General features: G+C 37.7%; 1 pseudogene; it reads left to right on the forward strand.

The window, feature by feature from the left end:
* The first annotated feature begins 911 nt into the window (after positions 1–911).
* LOC100584871 overlaps positions 912–18,244 on the forward strand; it is a 32,543-nt pseudogene continuing 15,210 nt past the window's right edge.

Below are 18,244 nucleotides of genomic sequence, written 5' to 3' on the forward strand. Positions count from 1 at the left end.
GTGACTGATCACTGGTGAATTCTTTTCAGTTGTCAAGAACTTCTCTCACTCTGTGTGTTCAAGTATGTGTATGGGCACACACACCCGTGGCAAAAAGAAACTTCTAGACTTATGACCCAGTGCTAATGCAGATCCCACTTATTTGGCAGTGAAAAGTAAACACTATATAATATTTATTGTATATATTAATGGATTTTCAAAATCAACATTTGGATAATTGTCTAACTGTGATAGTCACTCAGCTACTTTTAATTTATGCCTAGAAAACATTATACAAAAGAAGGTACTATGTTATTTTATGGAAGGTATCAAAAAGCATGTGTTTTGGGTCTCTGTTCACATTACACATTATCTGTTTTAGAAAAGTGATTCACTTTATATTTATATCCATGAAAGATCAATTGCTTTTCAGTATTTTTATTAGAAAGAATAGTCAAACATAAGCACACTTGAGTTTTCACGGTTTTAAAAATGTCAGCGTCATCACTAAACATTTTTAAACCTTCAGAAATATGTCTCCCTCAAAATACATGATGATGAGCTCATTCCAAATGCTTTAGGTTAAATTATAGTAGTATTTTTATTTAGTAAATTACATGGAAGCTTGTACAAGCTATCTTAGTTTAAGAAATGAATCTTCATAAGCGATTTATGATTTTTATATATATTCCTACGTTTTATTAAATATAATTAGACTATGTTCAAATATGAATACACTATTAAGACTTAGGATAAGTGACATGCCTTTCCCACTAGCATATTATTCAAATGATATATAGCCTTTTCTGGTCAGAATGATAGATAATGACTTTGCACAAGCTAATTTGAAATCGGATCCTTAATTTTCATTCATTTAATTACAAAGCAGCATTATAAAATCCCTACCAAAATAGTTCACATAGCAGTCCGCGATGAGGAAGCTTTTATGTGAAAGCACATTGTGTAAGCTTGGTCAGTTGCCAGAAGTGGTAGGATTTTGCTGAGCAAGTCATGGCATTATTAGAGGATGCTGGCATAAACAGAAATGCAGATCAGTAAATGAAATGGAGGATAGAAAGAAACCAATAAAGATGGCGTATTTAAAAAGTTGAATGTAGCTTATTAGAATACACTTTTAATAGTTCAGTGTGAGTAAAGACCTGAGGAAATAACTTTCCATTTCAGCATAAAAGAAATGTGGTTAAAATTTATTCCAACTGTGCTCTTTCACAATAATATAGAATCATTTACACTTGCCCATGAAAATGATTTTATTGATAAGCTGGCACTAATGATAAACTAACTCTTCATGATACCAACACAATGACTGGTAGAGAACTTACAGAGATGGTGACTTTAAAGAGGAACTGTGTCCTCTAGGACAGCGGTCTCCCACCTTTTTGGCACCAGGGACCAGTTTTGGGGAAGACAATTTTTCCCCAGAAGGAGGAGGGTGGGAGCTTGAATCCGTTACACTTCAGATCATCAGGCATTATTAGTTAGATTCTCACAAGGAGCGAGCCATCTAGATCCCTTGCATGCGCAGTTCACAATAGGGTTCCTACTCCTATGAGAATCTAATGCTGCAGCTGATCCGACAGGATCCGTTGGTGGCCTGTGGGTTGGGGTCCCCTAGTCTAGGAGAATAAAATAATAGGTAACCTATACAGGATAAACAATCCAGTTTGTTATTGTGATATTTATAATATCTACTGCAAAACTCAGGCTTTGTAACAGAAATAGCATGGCCATCAAATTTTCTTTTAAAAAGAGAAAATGAATCCTACTAACAATTTTCTTGTTCAATTAAAAGTAATGATACTATTTCATTTTCACAAAGAAATTATCTATTGAGATATTTATAATCAGATACATCATAGGACACATATGTTTGTCATAGCACTTACCAGAAGAGAGATGACTGGGATCTCAAATCTTAAAATCTTCAGATTCCATCATGCCGCTTGCTCCTGTAGGAGGCTCCTAAGGCATATATATTGCACAGAGGATACACTGGACAAGCGCACACTGCATTCTGGCTAGAGCTGTGGCCTTAAATCTCTATATAGCCTCAGGTTAAATTGAGCTGGACCACTTGTGAATGAAGATGGCTCTTTATATACCCAACCTCCATCCTAGATTATGACCCAGACTAGAGGTAAGAAGAGTGACTTCTTGGCCTTTTTTCTCAGGATTACTCCACAGTCTTGACACTTGTCTTCTTTCCACCCTCAGGTCTTACCCAGATAGTAAGATGGACAAACAGAAAATCTTCCATGAAAAACCTAGAGTAGGACTTGCTTAAAACTGCCTCCTGTGCCCTAGACACTAACCTTAAGTACACTTAGTTTTACCAAAAAAAGGAGTATGAGTGGGCTGTCAACACGGAGGAGGCTCATATCACACCTCTCATATAAGAGCACACCTGAAACTTGAACTTTTACTTCTTTGTGTCTCACACCTAAAACTCTAGCTCTTGAGAATTATGTGTGCTTTACCCTCATTAGAGAGTTGTTCCTTCTACAAGATGGATTTGTTGAAGGAATATTGGGCCTTTCCCAGCAGTTAGAATATGCCACTAATAATAATTAAGACTAAACATGAAGAATGATTAAACATCTTGTGTTGGAGTTATTCTTAATTCAGGGTCACAAAATCTAATACTTCATTGACCTGGTACATATAAAGTAGCAGGAACTGATATATTTTTTTTAATTCTATGTCCACTTCCATTACCTAGCTGTTTACTGAATAATAAGCAATTTATTTTCTCTGTATAGGAATATACACATTACGGTACATATTTGGAAAAATAGCAATTGCTAATTGTTCCAGCTTTTAAAATTTTTTTTGTTTTTTGTAGAGACAAGGATCTTGCTATGTTGCCCAGCCTGCTCTCAAACTCTTAGCCTCAAGCAATCCTCCACCTTGACCTCCCAAAGTGCTGAGATTACAGGAATGATCCACCATGCCCAGCCTGGTCTAGCTTTTGAAGAACTAGTACTGCAGCCAGTCTCTACTATGCAGTTATTTATTTGTTCACTATTAATATCAACACATATTTACTGAGCATTGACATGGTTGTGCATGGCTTCGAAATTGGCTTCTACCTTCTAAAACAATCTAGTATTCAAGATAAACACATTACACAAACAACTTATAAATAATAAAGACTATGATAAATACTATAAGAGATATAGAAAGGATACAAAATATATGTTAGAAAGAAGAGCTATTATTCTGAGAGAAGGAATTTTTATATGGAAGAGGTAGGATTTAAAGAGAGGCCTAAAATACACATAGGATTTCTCAATAGCTGAATTTCACAAATATAGTCTAAACCAGTAATTGCTAATATGTGGTTCAAGGACAAGCAACATCAGCATTACCTAGGAATTTGTTAGAACTGCGACTTATTAGGCCTCACCCAAGATGTAATGAGTCATAAACTCTAGGGATGAGGCCTGGCAATCTATGATTTATCAACCTTCCACATGATTCTGATGCATGCTGGAGTTTGAAGGCCACCACTGGTATAATCAGTCAATAAGCATATATTTATTGATTGACTTACGTGCAAGGCACTGAATAGACATTTTGGGAATGGAAATAATTATAGACACAGTTCTTATTATTCAAAACATTTCACTAACATTAGGATAGTAATCTTACCAGACATACTATAAAAGAAACCTAAAAACACAAAGTCACAAGGCCCAAGGGACTTGGCTCAAGTGCCAAAGTCCAACATGACATGGTGGCAGGTAGAGATTACAGAAACTTCCTACCTAAGGGGAGAGTTCCAGGGTATTCAAAGGGGGATTTTACTAATTTACAACCCTTCCCCTTTGTCAACATGGACATTAGCATTGCTTTGGCCCAGGTGACAATCAGTTTTGAGAAATAAGAAAAGAAAATAGATCAGGGAGCCAGAAACAAGGAAGAATAGAGCTAAGGAATCAGAATAAAAGCCAGTTCAGAAGCCAGGATTCGGGGAACAGGAAAACAAACACAAAGGGCCACTTTATTTTTCCTCCTGGGAGTTTGTTGAGCTTCCCGGATATGTGCATTTGTAGTTTTTATCAAATTTGAAAAGCATTTGGCCATTCTTTTTTCAAATATGTTTTCTTCCATCTTCAGTCTTTTAGGACTCCACTTACAAGTATGTTAGACTGCTTGATATGGTGATTACTTGATACAGTCACTGAGGCACATCTTTTGCTTTTTTAAGGGTTTATTTTCCACTCTATGCTTCCATATGCATAGTTTTACTGCTATGTCTTCAAGTTCATTAATCTTTTCTTCTGCCATGTCTATGTTGTTAATTCCATTCAATGTAATTTTCATTTCAGACATTGTATATTTCGTCACAACAACACTTCCATTAGGTCTCTTGCACCTATCATTTCTCTTCTCATTATGCTCATAGCTTTTTTAAACCTCCTAACATGTATGGAATATGTACACCATAGCAGTTTTAATGTCCTCATTAATTTAATAAGAATGAGAATAACTCCAAGAAGTGTCCAATTATTTTTCATTTTTATTCCTAATTATTTAATGTTCTACTTACATAATGTTTAGAAATTCCATCATCTCTCATTTCAGGGCCTGTTTTCTTCTGCTTATGGGTCACATTTTTTTGCTTCTTCTTATGTCAAGTAATTATTTTACTGGATGGTGGACATTATGAATTTTATGGTGTAGAAGGCTGAATTTTATAGTATTCCTTTAAAGAGCATAGGACTTTATTCTGGCAGGCAGTTAAGTAAGATGAAAATCATCTTTGCTTTTGAGGCTTGTTTTTAAGCATTTTTTTAGCCCAAGTACTAAAGTACGATCTTCTGGGATCTCTGCTGAATGCCCTGGATATTCAACAATGTCTCTCTCTTCTGGCCAGCAGGAGCCAAAATGATTCCCAGCCCTGTGTGAACTCTTGAAACTATTTGGCTTACAGCTTCCTGGTAATTATTCTTTTCCTAAGAGTTGTTCTTTGCCCGTCCTGATGGATTTTCACTCGACATATGCACAGAATGGTTTCAGCCAAAGACTTGAGACTCCTGTGTAGATTTCTGGATCCATTTCTCTATGTAGCTTCCTCTTATCCAGTATTCTGCCTCACAAATTCTAGTTGCACTGGCCTCCTGTAATCCTGATCTCTATCTCCTCATTTTAGTGAGATTCCCTCTCCCTGTGCCACTGTCAGAAAAGTGTTTCTACCAGAAAGTTAAGGTGGTTGTAGGTCTCCCCTCATTTACTTTCTTCCTCTCAGGGATCAAAAGCCTGTACAGCCTACAGTCTAATATCTGAAGTGTTGTTTCATATATTTTGTGCATCTTTCTAGTTGTTTATGAAAGGAAGGCAAGTCCCATAGTAGATATTTTTCGTGGGTGGAAGCTGAAGTCCCCAAAATGCCCACTGCAGAAACATGTAAGAAAAATATAGCCACAGACATATGGGCCTTAAGGATGGGAAGCTGAGAGAGTTGTACTGATATACATTTGGTAAACATATTTTGGAGTAGATAGTTTTTCTACTGAACCCTGGTTAGTTTTAAAGGTGTCCTGGCTCCAAGTGACTGAGCATTCTATATGCACTGACATTAATAAATAATTGCTGTAGACGTTAAGTGCTTCTGAAGGAATGCCTAATTTATTCTCTTTATTAACAAGTCAGATAAAATGCAACATTTGCATTATCTTGTAGACTTGTCTGCTCTTTATGAGAGGAAACTTTTTATTATAAAATAATATATGCTTATTATTAAAATACTCAAACAAGACAGAAATATATAGAACAGAGTAGAATTAAATCACTCCACTCTATCTCATTCACTGTTAGGAGTTTGATGTATATATCTCTCTAGCTAGCTATATATCTATTTCTCATCTATCACAAAAATGGATTTCTCTATCATTTATTGTCCAGTCCCACTGAAGAACCAGTAATAAGGCTTTCCCTACTATATCACGATCATTCTCTGTTTTGGGATCTTATGAGTCTTGGGCTATTGCCAAGAAAAACCATTCACAAGGAGTAGTTTAGATGGGACCCAGAAAACCTCAGTGCCTGCTTCTACTGGATGAGGATCAGTGAGGACCACAGGCAGATCTTAAAGCAAAGTTTTGTCTGATAGATAAAAAATGACATAGTTATGGTCCTTAGCATAGCCATTTACTCTCGACTAATAATGAATTTTTGCTGGTATCAATTCAGCTTTCATTTGGCACCCTGACAGTGGTACCAATAGAGTAGTTGGTGTCCCTCAATACGGCTTCCCTCCTGTCATCCATATTCCTCTACATCTAGTCTTTCTGTGTCTAGCTTATAACCACCTCCAAGGACGCGTCCTTTGCCCCCTTCCCCACACACACACCTATACTTCCTCCTGCCCAGGTGACTTTAATCTCTTCTCAGGACCAGGGATAGAGTGAGTAGACAGGGTTTTTTCTCTTTTATTTTCCTTTCAAACTTTATATTGTCATGAATTCTATGTTCTGCTTTCCAGAGGGCCTTCCATTTTGTTTTTCTATAGCCTTGTCTATAGAAAATGTAATAAAACAAAGAGTGTAATAAAACAAAAACAAAATGTAATAAAACAAAGAGTGTATATTAACTTTTCCTTTGAATTCTTGCAGTAACTATGCCAATTTATCTCCAAAGCCATGCAAGTGGCTTTGACTGACTAGGGAAAGGGTCAATAAGTTCAGGAAGTGAAAGAAAAGAAGAAAAAGCACAAAGATGACATTCAAAGTTATATTCTGAATCCTTACAAGCCACTACATATAGAAATGCTTCAGGTTATTATGCTATTATTACACCATATAAATCACCATAATATAGTTGACCAGTCTCTTAATGATGCACACAATGAAAGAAAACTGCATTGTATGTGCTCAAACTTTTCTGTTTATTTATGTAGGAAAAATTCCTGAAAGTGGAAATGCTGAATCAAAAGGTATGTAAGAACAATTTAGGTTTTAGTTCCAAGATGGCCGAATAGGAACAGCTCCAGTCTACAGCTCCCAGCATGAGTGACGCAGAAGACAGGTGATTTCTGCATTTCCAACTGAGGTACCGGGTTCATCTCACTGGGGCTTGTTGGACAGTGGGTACAGGACAGTGGGTGCAGTGCACCAAGCATGAGCCAAAGCAGGGCGAGGCATTGCCTCGCCTGGGAAGTGCAAGGGGTCAGGGAATTCCTTTTCCTAGCCAAGGGAAGGAGTGACAGATGGCACCTGGAAAATACGGTCACTCCCACCCTAATACTGCACTTTTCCAATGGTCTTAGCAAACGGCACACCAGGAGATTATTCCGTGCCTGGCTCGGAGGGTCCCATGCCCGGCTCGGAGGGTCCCATGCCCATGGAGCCTCATTCATTGCTAGCACAGCAGTCTGAGATCAAACTGCAAGGTGGCAGTGAGGCTGGGGAATGGGTGAATGCCATTGCTGAGGCTTGAGTAGGTAAACAAAGAGGCCAGGAAGCTTGAACTGGGTGGAACCCACCACAGCTCAAGGAGGCCTGCCTGCCTCTGTAGGCTCCACATCTGGGGACAGGGCATAGCTGAACAAAAGGCAGCAGAAACCTCTGCAGACTTAAATGTCCCTGTCTGACAGCTTTGAAGAGAGTAGTGGTTCTCCCAGCACGCAGCTTGAGATCTGAGAATGGACAGACTGCCTCCTCAAGTGGGTCCCTGACCCCTGAGTAGCCTAACTGGGAGGCACGCCCTAGTAGGGACAGACTGACACCCAACATGGCCAGGTACCCCTCTCAGATGAAGCTTCCAGAGGAATGATCAGGCAGCAACATCTGATGTTCAGCAATATTCGCTGTTCTGCAGCCTCCACTGCTGATAGCCAGGCAAACAGGGTCTGGAGTGGACCTCCAGCAAACTCCAACAGACCTGCAGCTGAGGGTCCTGACTGTTAGAAGGAAAACTAACAAACATAAAGGACATCCACACCAAAACCCCATCTGTACGTCACCATCATCAAAGACCAAAGGTAGATAAAACCACAAAGATGGGGAAAAAACAGAGCAGAAAATTCTAAAAATCAGAGCACTTCTCCACCTCCAAAGGAACACAGCTCCTCACCAGCAATGGAACAAAGCTGTACAGAGAATGACTCTGATGAGTTGAGAGAAGAAGGCTTCAGAGGATTAAACTTCTCCAAGCTAAAGGAGGAAGTTCGAACCCATCGCAAAGAAGGTAAAAACCTTGAAAAAAGATTAGACGAATGGCTAACTTCTAGTGTTAGTGTTAACCAGTGTAGAGAAGTCCTTAATGACCTGATGCAGCTGAAAGCCATGGCAGGAGAACTACGTGATGAATGCATAAGCCTCAGTAGCTGATTCAATCAACTGGAAGAAAGGGCATCAGTGATTGAAGATCAAATGAATGAAATGAAGTGAGAAGGGAAGTTTTGAGAAAAAAGAGTAAAAAGAAATGAACAAAGCCTCCAAGAAATAAGGGACTATGCGAAAAGACCAAATCTACATCTGATTGGTGTATCTGAAAGTGAGAGGGAGAATGGAACCAAGTTGGAAAACACTCTGCAGGAAATTATCCAGGAGAACTTCCCCAACCTAGCAAGTCAGGCCAACATTTAAATTCAGGAAATACAGAGAACGCCACAAAGATACTCCTTGAGAAGAGCAACTCCAAGACATGTCAGATTCACCAAAGTTGAAATGAAGGCAAAAATGTTAAGGGCAGCCAGACAGAAAGGTCAGGTTACCACAAAGGGAAGCCCATCAGACTAACAGCTGATCTCGCGGCAGAAACTCTACAAGCCAGAAGAGAGTGGGGGCCAATATTCAACATTCTTAAAGAAAAGAATTTTCAACCCAGAATTTCATATCCAGCCAAACTAAGCTTCAAAAGTGAAGGAGAAATAAAATCCTCTACAGACAAGCAAATGCTGAGAGAATTTGTCACCACCAGGCCTGCCCTAAAAGAGCTCCTGAAGGAAGCACTAAACATGGAAAAGAACAAGCAGTACCAGCCACTGCAAAAACATGCCAAATTGTAAAGACCATTGATGCTAGAAAAAAACTGCATCAACTAACAAGCAAAATAACCAGCTAACATCATAATGACAAGATCAAATTCACACATAACAATATTAACCTTAAATGTAAATGGGCTAAATGCTCCAATTAAAAGACACAGACTGGCAACTTGGATAAAGAGTCAAGACCAATCAGTGTGCTGTGTTCAGGATACCCATCTGACATGCAGAGACACACATAGGCTCAAAATAAATGGATGGAGAAAGATCTACCAAGCAAATGGAAAACAAAAAAAGGCAGGAGTTGCAATCCTAGTCTTGGATAAAACAGACTTTAAACCAACGAAGATCAAAAGAGACAAAGAAGGCCATTACATAATGGTAAAGGGATCAATTCAACAAGAAGAGCTAACTATCCTAAATATATATGCACCCAATACAGAAGCACCCAGATTCATACAGCAAGCCCTTAGAGACCTATATAGAGACTTAGACTCCCACACAATAATATGGGAGAGTTTAACACCCCACTGTCAACATTAGACAGATCAATGAGACAGAAGGTTAACAAGGATATCCAGGAATTAAACTCAGTTCTGCACCAAGCAGACCTAATAGACATCTACAGAACTATCCACCCCAATTCAACAGAATATACATTCTTCTCAGCACCACATCGCACTTATTCCAAAATTGACCACACAGTTGGAAGTAAAGCACTCCTCAGCAAATGTAAAAGAACAGAAATTATAACAAACTATCTCTCAGACGACGGGGCAATCAAACTAGAACTCAGGATTAAGAAACTCACTCAAAACCACTCAACTACATGGAAACTGAACAACCTGCTCCTGAATGACTAATGGGTACATAACGAAATGAAGGCAGAAATAAAGATGTTCTTTGAAACCAGCGAGAACAAAGACACAACATACCAGAATCTCTGGGACACATTTAAAGCAGTGTGTAGAGGGAAATTTATAGCACCAAATGCCCACAAGAGAAAGCAGGAAAGATCTAAAATTGATACCCTAACATCACAATTAAAAGAACTAGAGAAGCAAGAGCAAACACATTCAAAAGCTAGCAGAAGGCAAGAAATAACTAAGATCAGAGCAGAACTGAAGGAGATAGAGACATAAAAAACCCTTCAAAAAATCAATGAATCCAGGAGCTGGTTTTTTTAAAAGGTCAACAAAATTGATAGACCACTAGCAAGACTAATAAAGAAGAAAAGAGAGAAGAATCAAATAGACAGAATAAAAAATGATAAAGGGGATATTACCACCAATCCCACAGAAATACAAACTACCATCAGAGAATACTATAAACACCTCTATGCAAATAAACTAGAAAATCTAGAAGAAATGGATAAATTCCTCGACATATTCACCCTCCCAAGACTAAACCAGGAAGAAGTTGAATCCCTGAATAGACCAATGACAGGCTGTGAAATTGAGGCAATAATTAATAGCTTACCAAAAAAATTCCAGAAGCAGACGGACTCACAGCAGAATTCTACCAGAGGTACAAGGAGGAGCTGGTACCATTTCTTCTGAAACTATTCCAAACAATAGAAAAAGAGGGAATCCTCCCTAACTCATATTATGAGGCCAGCATCATCCTGATACCAAAGCCTGGCAGAGACACAACCAAAAAAGAGAATTTTAGACCAATGTCCCTGGTGAACACTGATGCAAAAATCCTCAATAAAATACTGGCAAAACAAATCCAGCAGCACATCAAAAAGCTTATCCACCATGATCAAGTGGGCTTCATCCCTGGGAGGCAAGGCTGGTTCAACATATGAAAATCAATAAACGTAACCCAGCATATAAACAGAACCAAAGACAAAAACCACATGATTATCTCAATAGATGCAGAAAAGGCCTTTGACAAAATTCAACAGCCCTTCATGCTAAAAACTCTCAATAAATTAGGTATTGATGAGACTTATCTCAAAATCATAAGAGCTATTTATGAGAAACCCACAGCCAGTATCATACTGAATGGACAAAAACTAGAAGCATTCCCTTTGAAAACTGGCACAAGACAGGGATGCCCTCTCTCACCACTCCTATTCAACTTAGTGTTGGAAGTTCTGGCCAGGGCAATCAGGCAGGAGAAGGAAATAAAGGGTATTCAATTAGGAAAAGAGGAAGTCAAATTGTCCCTGTTTGCAGATGACATGATTGTATATTTAGAAAACCCCATCGTCTCAGCCCAAAATCTCCTTAAGCTGATAAGCAACTTCAGCAAAGTCTCAGGATACAAAATCAATGTACAAAAATCACAAGCATTCTTATACACCAATAACAGACAAACAGAGAGCCAAATCATGAGTGAACTCCCATTCACAGTTGTTTCGAAGATAATAAAATACCTAGGAATCCAACTTACAAGGGATGTGAAGGACCTCTTCAAGGAGAACTACAAACTATTGCTCAATGAAATAAAAGAGGACACAAACAAATGGAAGAACATTACATGCTCATGGGTAGGAAGAATCAATATTGTGAAAATGGCCATACTGCCCAAGGTAATTTATAGATTCAATGCCAACCCCATCAAGCTACCAATGACTTTCTTCACAGAATTGGAAAAAACTACTTCAAAGTTCATATGGAACCAAAAAAGGGCCCGCATTGCCAAGACAATCATAAGCCAAAAGAACAAAGCTGGAGACATCACGCTACCTGACTTCAAACTATACTACAAGGCTACAGTAACCAAAAACAGCATGGTACTGGTACCAAAACAGAGACATAGATCAATGGAACAGAACAGAACCCTAAAAAATAATACCACACATCTACAACCATCTGATCTTTGACAAACCTGACAAAAACAAGCAATGGGGAAAGGATTCCCTATTTAATAAATGGTGCTGGGAAAACTGGCTAGCCATATGTAGAAAACTGAAACTGGATCCCTTCCTTACACCTTACACAAAAGTGAATTCAAGATGGATTAAAGACTTAAATGTTAGATCTAAAACCATAAAAACTCTAGAAGAAAACCTAGGCAATACCATTCAGGATATAGGCATGAGCAAGGACTTCATGTCTAAAGCACCAAAACAATGGTAATGAAAGACAAAATTGACAAATGAGATCTAATTAAACAGCTTCTGCACTGCAAAAGAAACTACCATCAGAGTGAACAGGCAACCTACAGAATGGGAGAAAATTGTTGCAATCTACTCAACTGACAAAGGGCTAATATCCAGAATCTACAAATAACTCAAACAAACTTACAAGAAAGAAACAAACAACCCCATCAAAAAGTGGGCGAAGGATATGAACAGACACTTCTCAAAAGAAGACATTTATGCAGCCAACAGACACATGAAAAAAATGCTCATCATCACTGGCCATCAGAGAAATACAAATCAAAACCACAATGAGATACCATCTCACACCATTTAGAATGGCAATCATTAAAAAATCAGGAAACAACAGGTTCTGGAGAGGATATGAAGAAATAGGAACACTTTTACACTGTTGGTGGGACTGTAAACTAGTTCAACCATTGTGGAAGACAGTGTGGCGATTCCTCAGGGATCTAGAACTAGAAATACCATTTGACCCAGCCATCCCATTACTGGGTATATACCTAAAGGATTATAAATCATGCTGCTAAAAGACACATGCACACGTATGTTTATTGTGGCACTATTCACAATAGCAAAGACTTGGAACCAACCCAAATGTCCAACAATGATAGACTGGATTAAGAAAATGTGGCACATATACCCCATAGAATACTATGCAGCCATAAAAAAGGATGTGTTCCTGTCCTTTGAAGGGACATGGATGAAGCTGGAAACCATCATTCTGAGCAAACTATCATAAGGACAAAAAACCAAACACCGAATGTTCTCACTCATAGGTGGGAATTGAACAATGAGAACACATGGACACAGGAAGGGGAACATCACACACCGGGGCCTGTTGTGGGGTGGGTGGAGGGGGGAGGGATAGCATTGGGAGATATACCTAATGTAAATGACGAGTTAATGGGTGCAGCATACCAACATGGCACATGTATACATATGTAACAAACCTGCACATTGTGCACAGGTACCCTAGAACTTAAAGTATATAAAAAAAAAGAATTTAAAAGATAATATCAAATTGCCTTCCAGAAAGATTGTACCAATCTACACTTTTATAAATAGCATATGAGATTATTAGCACTCCATATTAACATTTGCATCAATATTTGACAGTCTAATAGTATAAAATACCTAATTTTTTAAAATTATGTTTTTATGATGAACAAGGTGAAATTTTTGTATTTGTAGGAGCTGCTTGTACTTCTTCTGCGAATTATCTGTTCATATTCTCTGTGCATATCTGATTTTGTTGTTATTCTTTTACTTGTTGATATATAGCAGCTCTACATGGATACCAATATTAACCCTCTAGATGTCATACATTGACTATACAGTTGACTCTTGAGTAACATGGATTTGAACTGGGACCATGTTGAACATGTTGGAACTGGCAGATTTTCTTTTGCCTCTGCCATTTCTGAGACAGTAAGACCAACCCTTCTTCCTACCCCTCCTCAGCCTACTCAACGCGAAGATGATGAAGATGAAGACCTTGATGATGATCCACTTCTACTTAATAAATAGTACATATATTTTCTCTTCCTTGTGATTTTCTTAATAACATTTTCTTTTCTCTAGCTTACTTTATTGTAAGAGTATGGTATATAATGCATATAATATACAAAAGGTGTGTTAATCAGCTGTTTATGTTATTGGTAAGGTTTCTGGTCAACAATAGGCTATTAGTAGTTAAGTTTTGGGGGCATCAAAGTTATCTATGGATTTTTGGCTGTGCGGGGCATCAGTTCCCCTGACCCCCATGTTGTTCAAGGGTCAACTACATATTGTAAATATTTTTTCTAGTTTGATATTTGTATTTTAGCATTATTTACAAAGTCTTTATGCAATGCAAAGGTTAATTCATTCAACAAACATTTATATTGAGAAGCTGCTATGTGGCAGCCAGTAGTATGAGTTGTAGGGACATAGTGGTAAGACAGACAAGGTCCCTGCACTCAGAGAGTTTACATTCTAATGGAGATGTAGAAAAATAAACAAGCAAACAAAAGATGTACAGACTGTAGTTGTATGATAATAAAAATAGACAGTGGCAAAGAGTAGATGGAAGAGAATGACCAGTTAAGGTCTTACTGAGGAGATGACATGTGAGGTTAGACCTGACAGATGAAAGTGAGACAAGAAATAAAAGCACATAGGCAGTGGAGGGGGTTGCTGGGTTAAGAGAAAGTTATGGTGGGGAAACAGTAAACCAAAGGACCAAAGGCAGGAAAAAGTTTGATGTGTTCAAGGACAAAATGAAAAGCATGGATACTAGAACTTAATAAGAAACAGACAAAATGACACGAATGAGGTTGAAGGAAGGGTAGGTGCCAGATAATGCATGATCTTATTTTATTCTAAGAGCAACAGAGAGCCACTGAAGAGTTTTAGGTATGGAGTGGTACTGCTTGATTTATGTTCTTAAAGCTCACTTTTTCAGCTATACAAAGAATAAATTAGAAAGGAGAAAGAGAAAGAGTACAAACAGAAAGAAGAGTTAGGCAACTATTTCAGGATACTAGGTGAGATATTATAGTGGCTTAAATAATGGTGGTAGCCATGATGAGAAAATAAAGTGGGAAGGGAAGTTTTTAGGCAATCCAATCTGCTATTCTATCCTTTCCTGCCACACATAATATAACTTCATTTTCATCTATTCTCTCATCCTTTCTAGTATCAAGGAATGTCTCCTCTGTAAAACAAACTTCTCAAGAAACAGCAAAAATCATCTATTCATTAAGCATTTCTTGAACCTCTTAACTTGGCAGAGTCACTTACCTGTGCCATCAGAGTAATGTGTGCAAACTTCTATGAAAGCATTCGACACATTATGTTTTACATATGTTCACTTGTCTTTCTGTTAGTCCATAGCCTTCGTGAGATAAGTGATTATGTCTTATTCGTCTACAAAACACAGTGCCTGACTCAGCATATGTCATATAGTAAGTACTTAATTATTAATTATTCTTGAATTGAAGGAATGAGTATTAAATTTTACCTAAAGCATCTATGGAGATACTCATTTATCTTCATCTATTGATGTTATATATAAATAGCTTGTCTGGGAAATTGCTCTGGATTTCTGAAATAAGCCCAATATAGTTATGATTATTTCCAGTAATATCAAATTTAATCTACTTATATTTTTCATCTATATTTATAAGTAAATTTGGTGTATCTTGTTAACATTTTATCACCAGGGTTATGCTGACTATAACATATAGTGAGTAGGTATACAGACAGGGTTCTTAATTTCAAGCAGCAGAAAATGATTGTGGTTAATGTAAACAAAGATGGAGCTTATTGGAAGAATGACAGATATTTCATAGAATTCATAGAAAGATCAAAGACCTAGGATCAGTATGAATGCAAGAACCACAGGAGGATAGGGCTCAGCACTACAGCCTACCTCATGCCATTGAAACCGTCTGTTAAGTACACTACTGGAACTGCTACCGTTAGATACTGGATATTGCAGTCAACATCCACGGTAAGGAAGTCTTCCCCATTCCTGCGTCTTTATTTTAGATTCCAAGCTCCTGATCAGAGAATCTGATAAGTTTCGCCTGGGTCATGTACCTAGGCTTGGAGGCAGAGATGAGTATCTGGCCTTGTTAGTTCCTGTAGTGGAAGCCAAGCCCTGCCTTCTCTCCATACTCATACTCTGAGGAAATCCTCAAACATAAAAAGGAGGTTCTGATGCTGGACAGCCACAAAACATACTCAAGAAACTCTTCCAAAAATGGCAAACAAAAACTGAAGTCCACTCCAGGTGATTGTAATCGTTTTGATGATCTTGACTAGACTACATTGTGTGGGAATTTGTCTGTAAACTTGCAAAGAGAATTTCCTGGGAAAAATTCTTCTGTATTTATGATTTAGTTTAGTCTATGGTTATAGCTCTTCTCATGTTGTCTATAATTTTTTCTTATCAATTATTTTCTAAATGTACTAAAATAAAAGCACACAATATGAAATGCCAACCATTTAGATATACAGAGAATAAAAAAGTGACAGTTTCTCTTAGACTTTTCCTGACTTCTAGCAACCATTTCTCTATGTATTTACATAAAGAATATGTGTATACATCCACAAAATATATTTTGTGTTTACAAAAATAGCATTACCTCAGGCTAGAGAATGGAAGATGAAAAAAATAGCATTATCTTAAACATTTTACTCTGATTTTACCTAATTAGATAGCAAAGTCACCTTTCTATGTTATTATGGAGACAACACATTTTAAGGGCTTTATTATAGTCTATTGTATGGGTTATAATACACTTAGCCAATAGTGTCTTGATGGACACTTAGATTTCCAATTTCCTGACATTACATACTATAATGCAATGAATATTATGAATATTCCTGTACTCATATTTCCATGTTCTTAATCTACTCGATAGTTAGAGGCTGTGATGGTATGTTAAGCTTTTGCAATTCTATTTCTCTTTTATTTTTAACATCATCATATGCTGAATGAATTTTGATGTTACCTTTTAGTGCATAAATTGCATGACTGAAATATCTTCATTGTTTGTTGTTAATCGGTATAAACTTATTTTGTCCCATTAAATTTTTGTTCTTAAATTATACTTTATCTGACACCAGTATTGACATCAGTTTTTGTTTTGAATGTGATCGTCATATGTATATTCAGTCATCCATTTATTTTTGTCATTTCTAGATGGTCAAGCTTTAGGAGTATCTCCAACACATGCTTAGACGGGCCATCCCCTTGGTTCAGTATGAGAATTCTCCTCCTCCATCATCGTTTCCCTTTGCATTGAAAGGAAAGATCAGGTGAGTATAACAGCACCCTTCTCAAAAGAAATCTGTAAGGAGTAGACATGTCACTTCTCAATATTTAGATATGCCAAAATAAAAGATTTTTAAAATCAGTTGGCCAAATAATTGGAAGAAATAACAGTAACATAGATTGAATCTAATCGGGCTTGGTGCTTTAATAATTCCTTTCCTTCCCACAGGTGAGGTCACAGATGCCTCACAAAAGGCTACTGCTTCTATATTGTAACACATAAAGGTAATATTTCCTGGAATTCTTCTCCTATCCGATGTCTCAGAATGGTTCTTCCATCTTGGCAGCCTTCTGATTGCAGTCATATTACTTAACTCCTGCTTTTTACCTCTTTTCCCTGCTCTTTTGACGAGGCTCTTTATATGAATTCTTCAGTTCTTCAAACCAGCTTTGTTACCATGGCTCCAGGCTTTGCAGGCCATAGGCTAGACCAACCCTTGCCCCATGCCAAGCCACAGCTTAAAGGAGGCTCCTTGGATCTATGATCTTCAGCATAAAGATTATCCAAGGTAGCAAAAATTCTGAAGTTTATGTATGTATGCAAGAGATTTGAAAAAGGAAATAACTATTTGTCTCTCCTGCTTTCTGATCCAGGCAGGACTAATACTAACTATGCCACTAGACTAGAATACAAAAATGGCTCGTCTACCAACTTGGGACCTAGAACACAAGAAGGTTCATATTTAGCCATTATTCAGTACTATTCCTAAACTTCTCCATCATCTGGATGCTATTTTATAATTTGTGAGCATTTTTGGCTCCTTTGATAGGCCGAAAGTGCCTGTGTCATATCCCCCTTTCTATTCCTTATGTGACCTAGTGGTGTTTTACATGTATAGGCACTCAGTAATTATGTAAAATAAAGAAGAAAATAATAAAACAAATTGTGGGAAAAGAGAAAGAGAACTAATAGTAGCGGTAAAGATGACTTCAGGAATTGTGTTTACATAAAATTGGGATGTGGTAAATTGAATGAAGACTTGTCTAGGTTGGTTGGGTTTGGTAGTAATAGAAAAAAGTAATTATACATATCTGCAATATGCTTGTAACCTTAGTTACTTTAGACTCTACCAATGAGGTGGCACAGAATGTGTGGCCTGAGAGAGTCACAATAATAGTAAAATCTAATCAGTCTCCCAGCCTCTAACAGCTGAGTTTCTGAAATCCAATCCTCCTTCCAATCCCTCTATTCTGGTTCAAGAGGGTGGGACAGGTTCAAAGAGGAACTCACATGGTTTATGAATAGCTAGTGATCATTTTCCTCTTCCTATGGCCTTTGTGATCTCTGCCTTTCCTGCTCCAGACCTGTTCCTTA

The sequence above is a fragment of the Nomascus leucogenys genome, chromosome X, assembly GCF_006542625.1.
Source record: "Nomascus leucogenys isolate Asia chromosome X, Asia_NLE_v1, whole genome shotgun sequence".
NCBI lineage: Eukaryota > Metazoa > Chordata > Mammalia > Primates > Hylobatidae > Nomascus > Nomascus leucogenys.